At 39.0% G+C, this 14,731-nt stretch overlaps 1 protein-coding gene across 1 annotated transcript in view; it reads left to right on the top strand.

The window, feature by feature from the left end:
• IL1RAPL1 (interleukin 1 receptor accessory protein like 1) overlaps positions 1-14,731 on the top strand; it is a 1,400,814-nt gene that overhangs the window by 207,765 nt on the left and 1,178,318 nt on the right. The window lies entirely within an intron of this gene.

Below are 14,731 nucleotides of genomic sequence, written 5' to 3' on the forward strand. Positions count from 1 at the left end.
AATTATTTATAGCCATTGTCCATATTCCCACTAAACTAGGGTCTTTTTGCTTTTTACTTGGTAAACTTCTCATTTGGTTAAATATTAGGCCTTTTTACTGTAATGTAATTTTAAAATATGTTATCTCAAAAACCTTAAACTTTGCTGAAAAAGGCAAAGAAAAAGGAAAGGGTGGGAAGGAGAGAAGGAGTATGCGAAGGTGGAAGGGAATATCATTATGTTCTTAGAATTATATCTACAAATCACATTGAGTGTTAAAAGCTAATGAAAATTAAAATAAATACATTTAAAAAGTTGTCAAATAGCCTTTTAAAGATAAAGGTCCACAAATAGGATTAGACAGTCCCCAAAGGCACCAGCTTCCCATTGAAAAGATAGGCAGGTTATGGTAGGAAGAATCACTATGTTCCTAAATCTGTGTATATGAAATGCATGGAATTATATACCTGAAATAAAATTTAAAGTAATTTAAAAAAGTTAGCTGATAATTTCTGTTGCTCATTCCAGGCTCAATTCTTTCCTTAAAGTGGTATCATATGTTGCATTTAGGAATATATGTCTGTACCATACATTTCATTCTTACTATTACCCCGTAAAGAAATACTTAGGGTCTGTTATCTACTATCTGACAGTTTAAATGTATCGTAAACACCAGGAAATATATATGTATGGGTATGTAGTGTCTTGTCTGTCCAGAATGTTTTAGCTTCTGATCGCTATCCTAGTGTTTTTATTAGTGACCCATTAAAATGGATCCTAAGGCTCAGAATATTAGCAATGTTGTGGTTAGAAAATATTTAGTACAAAGTGGTTTATCAGGATGACTTTGCTTTTATAATGTATGTTGTTGACTTACAGGATTAGAATTGCAGCCAATCATTCAGATTCTTGTAAACTTTGAGGTAATTTGATTCTACAACATCTTTTCTAAGGAAATTTTAAAGTGGTGCAAATACATACGTATATTTTATGAAAAACCGTGCATTTTGTTTTTGTTTTCCAAAATGGGCAGACACATGCCAATATAGAGGACACATAATCAATATAATTACTTATGATAGTAAGTATCACATGATGTGCTATGGTATATTCCTTTCTTTTCTTTAAACATTTTTCCTTTATTTGAGAGGCAGAAAAACAGAGTGAGAAAAACAGATACAGGCAGAGAGGTCCCGTGTGCTTGTTTACCCCTCAAATGCCTGCAGTAGTTAGAGGCTGGGTTGAAGCTGGAGCCAGGAGCCAGGAACTCAAAGCAGATCTGCCACATGAGTGGCATGAACCCAATTACTTGGGCCATCAGTTTTCTATCTCCTAGAGTCTGCCTTGGTGGGAAACTGCAATCAGAAGGCAGAGCCAGAAATTGAACCCAAGCACTAGCCCAAATACTCCCTGTTGTGCCCTCTTAGTACTTTCTGATCATTTTCTGTCATCTAAATGAGTGTTTTTCTTAATGATCATATTCTCTATATAGTATTGTATTCTACTTCTATATCCTCACATTTTATTGTGATTGTCCAAGTGATTAACTTCAAGAATATGTTTGGGCAGTATTCCTTCTTACAGTTTACTTTTTTTTTACAATTTCTTTTATTGGTCTTCTACATTAGTAACTAGAAAAGTTAATATTGCTTTATTTATTTATATTTGGACAGGCAGAGTGGACAGTGAGAGAGAGAGAGAGAAAGGTCTTCCTTTTGCCGTTGGTTCACCCTCCAATGGCTGCCACGGCGGGTGTGCTGTGGCCAGCGCACCGCGCTGATCCGAAGGCAGGAGCCAGGTGCTTCTCCTGGTCTCCCATGGGGTGCAGGGCCCAAGCACTTGGGTCATCCTCCACTGCCTTCCCGGGTCACAGCAGAGAGCTGGCCTGGAAGAGGGGCAACCGGGACAGAATCCAGTGCCCCGACTGGGACTAGAACCTGGTGTGCCAGTGCCACTAGGCAGAGGATTAGCCTATTGAGCCACAGCGCCTGCCCAATATTGCTTTATTAACTGTGTTTTTATATAAATGTAGATTGATGAATATTAAGGTAGTTTAATAGTTACCTATGGCCACATAAAATATTACCACAAACTTATTAACCACTTAAAACTACCCTGATTTGTTATAGTTTCTGTAGGTCAGGAGTCGGAGCTCAGTTTAACTGGGTCCTCAGTTCAGGTCACACAAAACTGAGATCACTGTTTTTCAAATGAAATATTTGGGAATCTGGTTCCTGTGAGATGTGGATTCTTCAGCCATGTTTCTGTGGTTGTGAGCAGGATTCAGATGACTTAGCATTTTTGAACTGAGGTCCTCAGTGCTTGGATGCTACCTGCCATGTGGTTCTCTCCAGAACATGGCAGTTTCCTCTTGAAAGCCCGTAGTAGGACATCTCTGCTGCTTTATATTTCTCTGACGTTTCCTATCTCTCTGCAGTCTAGACCTTCTTTTAAAGGGCCATCCGCTTGATTGGGCTGGACCAATCCAGAATAATCTCCTTTTTGATAAATTTAAAAGCATGAGGTTAATAACCTTAATTATACCTATAAAATATCTTCATCTCTGTGATTTACTCTAACTTAGTCTAATCACAGGCATGCTATTCATCATATTTCTAGGCCCCACACCTAGTCAAAGGAAGGGGGTTTTATAGGGTGTGAACACAAAGGGGTAAGAGCAGGGAGGGCCATCAGAGAAGTTTCACTACCACAGACAAGTGTCTAGAAGCAGGCTGAGTGATTCACAGTGGTGAACTGCTTTCATGACTATATTTTGAGAAATTGCTTTCTGGTAAAACTGAACTACCATCAGATCATGGACATACATGTTTTACTATTTCCACGTCAACTTGATTAGGGGATCACTTCATTGTTACTAATCTTTTCTTTCTCTATGGTTTTCTTTCTCTACACTCATATATATGAGTATACAAAGGATTTGCAAAATAGCATCATTTATGAGAAGTAGGAATTAAAATATATTTTTACTTACCAATGTATTTGATTGTAATGTTTAGGGGCTATATGTGTTATCTGCTCATTCAGTGTATCCATTATCTATGTTCAAACCCTTTGCTTATTTTTTCCACTAAATTTGTAAGAGTTCTTTGTATTTAACAATACTATTTAAGAATACTAATATTTTGCTAAGCTGCAATTTTATTTTAACTGTCCTTGTCATCTTTCTATATTTGTGTTGTAAAATTTGGCATTCCTTTTTAGGATGCCTCCCATTGTTTTGTGGCAGGAGATCTCTAACTGAACGTTAGTTAAATAATAAACAGTATCCTTTGGAACTGTATGGTGATTTTTTAACAGTAAAATCTGTTAAATATATCGTAGAATGTGATACGATGTGTGATTTAATTTCATTTTCTCCAGCTAGTAATCTTTTTAAAGCATCATTTCTCTGTTCAGTAGTGTGCACCTTCCTCATCATGTATTGCTCTTGTATGTTCTGCTAGCCATTATTGTGTTGTAAATATCTTTCATTGATTTGTCTATCAATTTGTGTGATACTACTCTATTTCATTGTTTAAAATGATATATTTTTTGATATCTTGCAGGGCAAGTCCTATTTAATTGCTCTTTTTTCTGTGTTTCACTTTAATTTATTCTTCCACTCAAGTTTTAGACTTAATTTATCAGGTAGCATTGTAAAAATTTCTGGGATGAGCATTTGGCCTACCAATTAAGCTACAGTTAAGGTATCCACACCCCATGTCGGAGTGCCTAGGTTGAAATCCTGATTGTGGCTCCAAATTCCAGTTTCTTGCTTATGCAGCTTTGCGAGGCAGCTAGTGATGGCTCAGGTCCTTGGATCCCTGCCATCGACATGACTGAGTTCCTGGATCCTGACTTTGGCCCTGCTGAGTTGTTGTGAGCACTGGGGCATGAACCAGTGTATAGGAGTTTTCTGTCTTTGTTTCTCTCTTTGTCATTCTGTTTTTCAAATTAAAAACCATTTGGATTAAAAGTACATAACATGAATTTGGAAAAATTTGACCTTTTTGCCAAAATTGACAAAGTGGTCAGTATTTTCATCTTAGAGTACATTATTTGTCTATACTTATAATGGATTAAAGTTGTATAAATTTTCATAATCACAATGAACAATGAAAATTTTGCAATTCATTTTGCCAATATTTATATTCATAGCCATTATTATTTGTGGTTTGTTTCATTACCTGGAATTCCAGATCAAAGTTACCAGTATTAACATTAAATATCCTTGACAATGTCATTATAGTTTATAAGTTTATTAAATTCCTTATGTTTTAATACTTTATTTTGCCATTTTTAAAGGTTTTCTTTTTTTTTTAAGCATAAGGATGGTTTTCTATTCCTATAAAGTTTGTAAATACTTATGTATTATTTTCTGTAGTAATTATATTTTGGACTTTATTCTTTTTTTAAGATTTTATTTATTTATTTGAGAGGTAGAATTACACACAGAGAGAGGGAGAGACAGAAAAGTCTTCCATCCTCTGGTTCACTCCCCCATATGGCTGCAATGTCCAGAGCTAGGCCTATCAGGAGCTATGGACTTCTTCCAGGTTTCCTGTATGGATGCAGGGGCCAAGAAATTGGGCCATTTTCTTCTTCTTTCCCAGGCCATAAACAGAGTTCTGGATCGGGAGAGGAGTATCCAGGACACAAATTGGGATGCTGGCGTTGCAGGCAGAGGTTTAGCCTACTAACACACCATGCTGGCCCCTGGATTTTATTCTTTAATGCATTTAAATTTTTAAAATTTTATTTGTTATACAAGTTTCATGTAGTTCATATGTACAGATTTAGGAACACAGTGATAATTTCCAACCCACCCTACCTTCCCTCCCACCCACGCTCCAACCCTTCTTTTCCTCTCTCTCTGGTTTTTATTTATTCACATTTTTTGTTTAATAAATTTTGAGGATTTGCATTCCCTGGAAAAAATCATTATGTAAAATTTACAAATTTAGAAAAATTCAGGGTATATAGATATCTCATGGCATTTTATATTTTATATCCTCTTTCTTCTAGTTTTGTTTATGTAATTGGCTTTATTAGTAAATTAGTTACAAGTTTGGTCTACTCTTTATGATGCAAAGCTGGTTATAGGACTGAGTTCCTTAAACAGTATTGGCTTCCTGCGTACTGAGAGATAGGTTTTGGATTTCAGGAGAGTTGAACAAGCCTGCTCCTTGCTGGATTCCTCTACAAGTGTGCAGCCTCACCTGGCTACACCAGAAAGTGTGCAGTTTTACCCACTGCTACTGCTCTAGCCTGTTGATTTGCATGACATTCCATAGCATTTTATGCCAGCTTGCTCCACGGTGGACTCCATGGTTTTTAATTCTCAGGACAAAACTTCAATAAGGAATGCATGCATTCCTTATACTGACAAGATTATCTGGCTAGTATTTTATTCTTTATCTTGTTGTAAGGGAATATGTTAAGAACCGTATGACTGGATTTTATTGTCACCTTGACCTTTAGCAGATCAGTATTGAAACTTGCTTACAAGATCTGGAACCTTAGCATTGCCTTGTCAGCCAGACTTGATAGGAATGAATGGTCTTTTGTTAAAAAGAAGACAATACAAACAAAACACAGAGCTATGTATGGGCCAATTTATAAACAACTATTGGGGCCAGTGCTGTGGCATAGCAGGTAAAGCCGCCGCCTGCAGTGCCAGCATCCCATATGGGCACTGGTTCGTGTCCTGCTGCTCCATTTCCAATCCAGCTCTCTGCTGTGGCCTGGGAAAGCAGTAGAAGATGGCCCAAGTGCTTGGGTCCCTGCACCTGCATGGGAGACCTGGAAGAAGCTCCTGGCTCCTGGCTTCAGATCGGCGTAGCTCTGGCTGCTGTGGCCATTTGGGGAGTAAACCAACGGAAGGAAGACCCCTCTACCCCTCCCTCCCTCCCTCCCTGCCTCTGCCTCTCTCTAACTGCCTTTCAAATAAATAAATAATTGTTTCTTTTTTATTATTTATTTATTTATCCTAGTGACCTCAAAGATGATCTAAACATATATCCCTTTCTACTCTCCAACTTGTATTGAATAGATAGTCAAATATATAGCATTATTTCTATTAGTGGTTTGCAAAATGCCCTTTTACTCTGTTTGCTCTTCTTTATCTGTAATCTTCTGCCTATTTTGTTTAAACCATTTACACTCTGGTTATTTTTTAAAATATTATTTATTTATTTATTTAAAAGAGCTACACAGTGAGAGAGAGAGACAGAGAGAGAGAGGTCTTCCATCTGCTGGTTCACTCCCTAATTGGCCGCAACGGCCGGAGCTATGCTGATCCGAAGCCAGGAGCCAGGAGCTTCCTCCAGGTCTTCCCACAAGTGTGCAGGGGCCCAAGGACTTGGGCCATCTTCTACTGCCTTCCAAGGCCACAGCAGAGAGCTGGATCAGAAGTGGATCAGCCTGAGAACCAGCAGCCATATGGCATGCTGGCACTGCCGGCGACAGCTTTACCTTCTATGCCACAGCACTGGCCCATACACTCTGGTTATTAATGAACCCCTTTTCATTCTGCCAAAGTCAGCCTAAATTTCGCTGTCATGTGAGATTGTTTTCAAGACTTCTTCAAGCATCAATGAGTGTTTTCCATAGTCTCTTGTTTATTATTTGTATTCATTTTTTATTTGAATGTTAGAGAGAGAGAGAGAGAGAGCGAGCTTTAATTTGCTGGTACACTCCCCAAATGTCCACAACAGCCTGGGTTGGGCCTGGCTGAAGCCAGGAATCAGAACGCCATCTAGGCCTTCTATGTGCTGTTATTTTCTGCCTCTCATGGTACATACTAGTAGGAAGCTGGAATCAGGAGTAGAGTTGGGACTTGAACATGGGTATTCCAATTCCCAGAAACAATTGAGTAGTTATCTTTTTTAACATGTATCCCTTCACTAAAATTCTTGAGTTCCATGTTTTTCTTCCATGTGAGTCTCATCCCTTTGTAACTCAGTACTTAAAACAGCATCTTAAACATGGTGGGCACTAAAACATTTTTTTAATCTGGAAGACAGAGGTTATAGAAAGGCAGAGGCAGAGAGGGAGAGAGATTTTCCATCCACTGCTTCACTCTCCAAATGGCCGCATCAGCTAGGGCTGAACCAGGCAGAAATCAGGAGCCTGGAACTTAATCTGGGTCTCTTAATCTGGTCCTTCCTCTGGAAGGACTTGGGCCATCCTCCACTTCTTTCCCGGGCACATTAGCAGGGAGCTGGATTGGAAGTGGAGCAGCCAGGACTTGAACCCGTATGCATATGAGATGCTGGAGCTGCAGGCGACAGCTTTACCCACTTTACCTTTGCCATAGTGCTGCCCCCACTAAATGATTTTTTAAATGTATAAATATTTTCGTAATTTGTCCTAAATTTTCCTCAAAATACTCAAAGGTTCATAGTTGAACAACTTTTCCTGTGACTCATTTTAAATACCATGCTTTTTAGTAACCTTCTGTTGCAGAGTCTTAAAAGAACTTTATCATCTCCATAGGGAATCTATCTTGCAACTGTAACATGCATTACTTTATGTCAATGGAGCACTTGGAAAAATACTTTGTGTCATGCACAAATGGATACTTCATTTTTTGTTAGAGTGAAAAAATGATCTCTTTAACCTTGGATATAGTAATGTAAAAACTTTAAGAATTAAATAAAATATGGCTGATCACTTTTTAGTATAGTTAATTATTTCATGCCAGCCAGGGTTTGAAAGGAGACATGGAAAAGACACTAGTATAAAATATGTCTACAATTAACTGCCATTGTTAAATGCTCTAATAGTCACTATAAAAACAATTACTTAAGGCTTGTAAAATTTTAAAGTATATATTTGTCACTTCAGGTTGTTGGAAAATTTAAGTAAATAATGGAATAAAATGAATTGAAATGAATATGGCTGGTACTTAAGTCCATGCTTTGTAGATGAGAAAACTGGCTTATAAAGAGAAAGTTGCTTAGCCTAGTATACTGTAAGACTTTTTCCCGGTCTACACTTTTCTCATTCTAAAGCCCATCGTCTCTGTCTTACAGGTAGAATAAGCCAAATGAGCACAACTTCCCTCCATGTCACATTGGAATTTCCCTTGCACCCTTCCATTTGTACTTCTCCCTCTGTAAGAGGGAGTGTCTTAATTTCCCTATGCTAATCTTCTTAATTTCTTAATTATTAAAATGTCTTAATTTCCCTATGCCTCTTCCTGTACCACTGTGTGCTAACTAGCTTCTTCTACCTCATCCTCTCTGGATTCACCTACTTCCTCTGGCTCTACTTCTTCTGGGCCCCAGCTTGTGTATGTGTCCTGGTCTTCCCCACCCTCCACTATATAAAGTTGCCTTCAACTACTCCACCCTCAATTTTGGACTCTGCATCCTGTCATACAAAACCAAGCAAGAAAATCGAACTTATTTTCTACCTTAAATTAACTGATGAGGCCATGATTGTGTAATAAATGACTGATGATGATCACCATCAGCATCTTACCTCTGAAGCCAAAGGCCTCTTTTTATAACATATAAAGTCTCTTAATCACACCCTTCAATATGCCTGGTTTCTTCACTGTCCCAGCTCCTTCCTGATGCACACTCCTTTTGTGTGCTTTGTCCCGTAAATATCTGTAGGCCTCAGGAGTTACAGCATAGACCTTCTTCCCTTCTTTCTCTGTAACGCATTCATTTTATTCTGATGTATGTCTTTAACTTCAGCTACAATTGCAAGGTTGTTATCTCCATCTCTCTGCTAAGCTCATGGCTGCTATTTTTAATGAACAACAAAACAATTCTAACAGGAGATTCCACAAGCAATTGAAATGCAACATGCTCCAAATATAATTTCACATATTTCTGTAACCTCATTGCCAAAATGTCTTCTGTACTTCCATATATTGGTAAAGAATATCATACTAGGTCTAATTTCTCAAATTATGTACTTCAGATCCACTTTGAATGCCACTTTTTAAAAATATCATTTAGTTCTTTGAATATCCTGTTCTGTGTTCCCAGTATTATTGCTGCTGTGTTAGACTGACCCTCTTCTTTTTCTTCCTGTACCACTGTGTGCTAACTAGATTCTTCTACCTTCAATCCATAAGTTCTTCTTTCTTTTAAGATATATTTTACTTGTTTGAAAGAGTTACAGGGAGAGGTGGGGACACACACAGAAAGAGAGGTCTTCCATCCACTGGTTACTCCCTAAATGGCCGCAATGGCTGGACTGAGCCTTTCTGAAGCCAGGAGCCAGGAGCTTCTTCCAGGTCTCCCATGCGGGTTCAGAGAGCCAAGCACTTGGGCCATCTTCTCCTGCTTTCCCAGGTGCATTAACAGGGAGCTGGATCAGAAGTAGGTCAGCAGGGGCTCAAACCAACGCTCATATTGGATGCCAGCGCTGTAGTCTGGGGCTTTAACCTGCTGCGCTACAGCACTGGCCCTTCTATAATTTCGAATACAATGTGGATTGTCCATGTAGAAGCATCCATTGTCTTTTTTTGTCTATAAGGCAAAGAATTTTAGGATGTGTTAAGAGTGGGTTAGAATCTCAAAGGGTTCAATATATGTACTCTGAGTAAACATTCTGTCTACATGTATGCATATATTGGTTTAGTGATTTGAAGTAGGTAAATAAAGTAAGTCTATATGAAATATTCTTGAATGTTGAAGTTGACAGAATATGAGAGAAGAAACATTACGGGGGCATGCAGGAAAAGTCCCACATTCTTGCTTCGTAGATCTTGCTCTTAAGCCTTAACATTGACAGCTTCCATTTCTGTCATTGTAGCTCACACTCTATGATCTATTCACACTTCACTCCTGAAAATTGACATTGCACATCCTTGCTGTCATAAATTATCACAAACATAGTGGATTAAAACAACCTGAATTTTTATCTTATAATTCTGGAGATGAGAAGTCCAACTGACTCCTACCAGGCTAAAAGCAAGGGGCTGACACGCCTTCATTTCTCTTAGATGATGTGGAGGAAAATCTGTTTCCTTGACTTTTGCAGATTCTGGAGGGTGTAATCGTTGCTTGGCTCTGGGCTTGTTCTTCCATCTTCAGCTGACCCACTGACCCTGACTTCCATCCTTATATTTCCTTTCTTTGACTCTGATTTTTTTATATTTATTTATTTATTTGAAAGGCAGAAGCAGAGAGAGAAAGATCTTCTATCTGCTGTTTCACTTCTCAAATGGCTGCAATGACCAGAGCTGGGCTGATCTGAAGCCAGGAGCCAGGAGCGTCTTCCAGGTCTCCCACTTGGGTGCAGGGGCCCACGGACTTGGGCCATCTTCTACTGATTTTCCAGGCCGTAGCAGAGAGCTGATACAGAAGTGGAGCAGCCAGGACTCAAACCCATATGGGATGCCAGCATATGGGATGCCAGCACCACAAGCAGCAGCTTTACCTGCTACACCACAGCCCCAGCTCCTCTGATTCTTCTCTTGTCCATTTTCAAGGGAGCTTATTGATGGAAACACATGAATTATCATCTCTCATTTCAAAATCCTTAACATAATTGTATATATTCAGTCCTTTTGCTGTGCAAGCTGAGATATTCATAGGCTCCAGAGATGAGTATGTGGAAACATTTAGTGTGCTAGGGCATTATTCTGCCCACCACCCTATTTGATTCATCCTTTGTCTTTGATCCAGAGTTCCATTTCCCTTTCCCTTAGAAAGTCTCTACTTCATGTTCAAGATGAAATGTTCCTTCCTTTGAAAACCCTGTCATAAAACTTCACCAGACTGAACCTGGAGCCGAATTAATAGATTCCTCCCTCTACTCCCTCAACATATTGTAGTCACCATATGGCAACAAGGCCAGTCTAATTAAGTAGGTAAGCATTTGTCTCCTTTATTGGTCTGTGAGCACTCTTTCTTAGACTGCCTTGCATTGTCTTTGTGTCCCCACTGCACCATAGCACGGCAGCTTGTAACTAGTATATACTCCATAAGTGTCTCACAGATGATAAGTGTCAATGCCAAATCGGAAGTGCCTATAATAGGAGCAACATTTAGTCTTTCATTCTTTCGTTTTTGTCAGCTAGCATTCATTGAATATTGGACATACAAAAGTTGAATAAAGCACACTTTCACCCTGCCAGGCCTTTAAGCTTAGTAGACTAGCAACACATATGAATAAAGACAAGCTTATAGTGTGGGATGGGGTAAAGAAAGCTAGTATATGCCAAGAGTTTCACGGGTGTGTGTGTGTGTGTGTGTGTGTGTGTGAGTTGAGTCTACAATAGTATTAATAAAATGATACATAATTATACAACTGCAGTAACAATAGCAACTTTCATTTATTGATTTCATTCTTTATATACTATTCTTGGAACAATGCTATATATACTGTTGCAATCCTTATTTTGCAAGTGAAGAAGCTAGTCACAGAATAAGTTGTTTGCCCCAAATCACCTAGCTGATAGGTAGCAAAGCTGGGGTATGAATGCAGACAAGCCTACTTCTCTTAACTGCTGTGATGTGGCATTCTGTACAAGATTTAGTCGTGGTGTATTTGAAGCCAAGTGGCGAATGAGGTTCTTGACAGAAAACAGGTGAGTTGTTTCAGTTCCCCCGCCCAGAAATTTCAGCCTTTTGAACTTGATTCGCTGATCATATGAACTGCAATTTGACAATAATATGAAAAATTGAGTAGATGTTTATATAGTAGCCTTCCTCCCCACCAATCCACACTTTCATTTTTTATGGTTTCAGTTGCCTGTCATCAGCTATAGTCTGAGAACATTAAATGAAGAATTCTAAAAATGAATGGTTTATGTAACAGCTTTAAATTACGCACAGTGTTGAGTAACATGATGAAGTCTCATTCTGTACCTCTTTGCAATGAATCGATCATGACGAGACAGGACACAGGAGTCTTCTACGGAAGAGTACCGCCCGGTAGCTCCTGGCTAGTACTTTTTATTATGGAGTAGAGAAAACTATGCACACAGGCAAGCATGTAGGCATAATAATACATTGACAAAAGTTCACTATAAGAACAAGGAAGAAGAGGCTTTATGTTCTGTGACAAGGGACGGCGAGGTGATCCACGTCATGCAGTACATCCTGACCCATGTCACAGGTAGCCAGAGCTTTCATCCTAGTCTGAAGCTCCCAAAACCAGCATTTATTTCCAAGTACAGATTAGCCACCCAGCTGCCTTGTGCTGCCGCATTCCCCTGGGAGCATGTGCCCTCACCTAGCCCGCTTAGGCAGAGACAGGACTGCCGCCGTGTCCTGTACCAGGGAAGTGTGCTTCCCCGAGGACAGCTTGGCAGCATCCTCTGCACCTCTTAATCCCAACATTAAGACATGAACCTGAGGCATGAGTCATCCTTTGTCCAGTGGATCCATGCTGTATATGCTATCCTTTAGACACTTAGTAGGGGGCTCAGTTATTAGGTAGGCTGTCATTGTATCACAGTGCTTGTGTGAAAATAACCTCTATGTAGCAGCCTAACACTTGGTCACAATGCTGACGTCATTCACCTCACTTCATGTCATCAAGTAGTAGGCGTAGTATCATCTCACATCATCATCGTCATAAGGATGAGTACAGCACAGTAAGGTCATTTGAAAGACAGGGATGCAACATTAGCTTTCACTATCGTGTATTATTATAATTCTATTTTTATCAGTTATGGTTCATCTTCTGTGCCTCATTTATAAATTAAACTCGATATGCATTTATGCATAGGAAAAGCATTGTATATGTAGGGTTCAATAGTATCTGAGATTTCATGCAGCCACTAGAGGTCTTGGAATGTGTCCCACACTGATAAAGGGGGGCTTCAGTACATAGTTTGCATTGCTATTTCTGCATAAGAGTTTCAATTATGTCAGGAGTGTAGCAAAGCGGGTATGTCTATGGATACATGTATTTAATCTTTCAATGTAGGTACAATAAATTTCCTCCAAGAGGTTTGTAAAGTTTATTATAGATTGACAAAGACGTTAAGTCTGTGTAATGCTATGTAATCCTTTTGTTTGTTTGTTTGTTTTCCCTAATGCACAGCGTTCCAAGAGATTCTGTTAAGATCTTCATGTTACCAAATTGCTGCTTTCCAAACCAATTTAATTTTAAGAAATAGAATGGAACGCTAGTGTATATGCCTTATAGAAATGAAACGAGTAAGGAAATAGTATTTGGAGCAACAGCAAAGTAGTAAGAAATGTAAGCTGGAAGGCTTTGCAGTGACTAGTTGGATCCTGGAGTTTGTTGGGCAGCGCTGATTAAACGCACACTGAGAGAGGAGCGGGTTCTCACTGCTAACCTGAAGGCTGAAGATGCCACCGTGAAGACTTCCTGTAGCTCCAGTTAGTGCAGTGGCTGGGAAATGGGATTTGGGTTTTCGGAATGCCTGGCTCAGGCTTGCACCTTCGTGTGGCGGTTCCTCAGATGTGGCTGATGAATTGAGTCTTCAGACTAGGTTTCATTTGTGACTGTGTGTGAACTTGAGATCCTTGGTTAGAAAACTGAACCCAGCTCTCATCACTTAAAAGATGCTAGAGTTAAAATGGCTTATCCTCAATGCTGTTTTATAGATACATTGATTTTCTGACCAGAATGATTATGGTAACAGTTAGCTACAAGTGAATGGATTTTTATTTTGTTTTGTGAATTAATATGTGTTTTAACAGACTTGTATTAATGTGAGTGAATTAATCATTTAAAAAATATTCAGAGGTATCTGAGGCTCTGGGAGAGCGAGAAATGTGACTGTCAGATCAGCATTTGAGCCTCCTCATCCTTAATAAAGTCATAGTGATGGAGAAGCTGGATAGGATCAGTCCTCAGATGTCTTCCGAAGACACTTGTGCTGTCGTGGATTGACAGTGTATTTGAACTCTGTTCTGATTTGCCACTTTTTGAATTCAGGGTTGCAGCTCTACAGTCTCAGTCTCATACAAAATGCAAAGAAACAGAGAATAGAACGGTAGTCCCCAGGGCCTGCGAAGGGGGGGGGTGGGTAGGGGAAATGGAGAGGAGTTGGTCATAGAGGACAGACTTGTACTTTTAACAGTAATTAGTTCTGGCGATAGAGTATACAGCAGGATGGGTAAAGATAATATGTACTGTATTGCATACTTAAAATTTGCTGAGAGTATCTTAAGTGCCCTCACTACTCACCAAAAAATGGTAACTGTCAAGTGCTGGTTGTGTTAACTAACTTGTTTGTGGCAGCCATTCACACAATCTGTGTATATCAAAGCTCCACAGTGTGCACCTTAATATATACAATTATGTCTCCAAAAAGCTTGAAAAAAAGGATTGTTTTCCAAGGGAGAAAAGATTCATTTAGTTAATTTAAAATTAAATGTTTCCTCCTTTTGAAATGCTAACAGCAAACTAGTGTCCCTTCAAGTATTGTTGTGAGAACCTCGGGGTGAAGGAAGAAATGATGTATCATTTTGTAGTTTTCATTGGCATTGTGCCTTCTTTCAACAGAGATGAAAGTCTGAAAATTCTCTTGAAATAGCTTTTCGAGTTTTTCTGAAAGAGAATTGTAAAATCACAATTAAATCCTTAGAAGTATATAACTTATGATTTCATCTTAAATACAAACAGTGAAACTGAATGGAACCACATCCTATCACAGCATGGAACATTTTAACCTGTCAGTTTGGGTAATTTATATTAGAAATAATTTGCAAGTGAAATGATCCTGCTGAAGGGATTTTCCCACTTAGTTAAATACAATTGGAACTTCTCAATAAGGAGAAATTTTAAATCTTTTTTTTTTTTT

The sequence above is a fragment of the Oryctolagus cuniculus genome, chromosome X, assembly GCF_051225735.1.
Source record: "Oryctolagus cuniculus isolate XC-2025 breed Fujian yellow rabbit chromosome X, ASM5122573v1, whole genome shotgun sequence".
Classification (NCBI taxonomy): domain Eukaryota; kingdom Metazoa; phylum Chordata; class Mammalia; order Lagomorpha; family Leporidae; genus Oryctolagus; species Oryctolagus cuniculus.